The sequence below is a fragment of the Typopeltis vanoorti genome, chromosome 6 (genome assembly GCF_054136105.1).
Source record: "Typopeltis vanoorti isolate ZY-2024b chromosome 6, IOZ_Tvanoo_1.0, whole genome shotgun sequence".
NCBI classification, from domain to species: domain Eukaryota; kingdom Metazoa; phylum Arthropoda; class Arachnida; order Uropygi; family Thelyphonidae; genus Typopeltis; species Typopeltis vanoorti.
In genome coordinates this window covers 137,269,777-137,270,960 of record NC_143554.1, presented here as the reverse complement: position 1 = coordinate 137,270,960, position 1,184 = coordinate 137,269,777, and the positions used below count along the sequence as shown (strand labels likewise).

The window sequence follows — 1,184 nt, the reverse complement described above, 5'->3', positions numbered from 1 at the left end:
GTTGGTATTCTTGTTGGTTTGAGTTGAAAAAGGTCTGTATTATTGTTATGATGTAAGGAATTTTTATGCTTATTTCCCCACTCCCAATTCAAGGTACGTTAACAGATCTCGTATGGTTTTTGTTGTTGTTTTGTTTTTCTCTTCTTTCTCCGAAGCTTGGGATTTCGCTCATATATAACAAGCAGATGTGCCAAAGCATACAAGCAATTAACAAACAGAAATGTATTTGCGAAGTTTAGTGTGGAGTGCACATAAGAGGTGGATTTGTGTGATATAGTCAAAAATAGTGGTCATTGATTGGCATAGTTTTAAATGTAGTAACTTAGCCTACCTAGCCACTGAGGTTTAACAATTATCGCAATCACAATTAATAGACGTAGAGTACATATTAAGGGCAAAATTTAAATCAAATTAAAAGTGAAATATAATTTTGCATATTAAAAATTTGTTTAGCATACATTATAACTTTTTACAAAATTTTAATTTAATAATTAATTAGTAATTAATATACAAAATCGATTAAAAAAAAACAGCTGAATTTTGAAGAACATTTCTTTAAGCTCTATATAAATTACACACGTCTTGTGGGAAACCGCTACATAATATAAATTTATAATTTGTTTCATTAACTATAGAAATCGTTTCATAACTAAAAATCTTATATATATATCGGTTATTTTAACTTGGTGTTCTTAAAATTAAATACAGAGAGACAAAAAAAAAAAAATTTCAGGGGGCACCCGGGATTGAACCGGGGACCTCTCGATCTGCAGTCGAATGCTCTACCACTGAGCTATACCCCCAACACTACATATACATCTTTTAGATCATTATAAGTACTTGTCTTTAAGGACTTTAACATTCACTTAATTTCGAATAAGGATAGACTAATACGCAGATTTAAATTGTATTGCTGGTATAACTGAAATACATCTTTTTCGTTCAAAGAAAAAAAAAATTGATTTCGACAATACAGCTGTCTTAAGGGCTGACAGTTCGTTAAGATCGAAGTGGCTGGTTGTGTTGAAATTATTATGTGAGGATAAAAATAATGAAAATACATACGGAATCAAGATTTCTTTGAATACATATGGGTTTCATCTATAGAGCTGAACGCTGAGCTTTAATGATTAATTTCTACCTATATGAAAGTACATTTCTAACTAATGGTGGTGATTGGAGGT

The 1,184-nt window shown here is 30.7% G+C and overlaps 1 non-coding gene across 1 annotated transcript; it reads right to left on the bottom strand.

Annotated features, from left to right (window-relative positions):
* Positions 1–731: 731 nt before the first annotated feature.
* TRNAC-GCA (transfer RNA cysteine (anticodon GCA)) lies at positions 732–803 on the bottom strand. Its single transcript has one exon. It is a non-coding gene; the product is annotated as a tRNA-Cys (tRNA).
* Between the last annotated feature and the right edge of the window lie 381 nt (positions 804–1,184).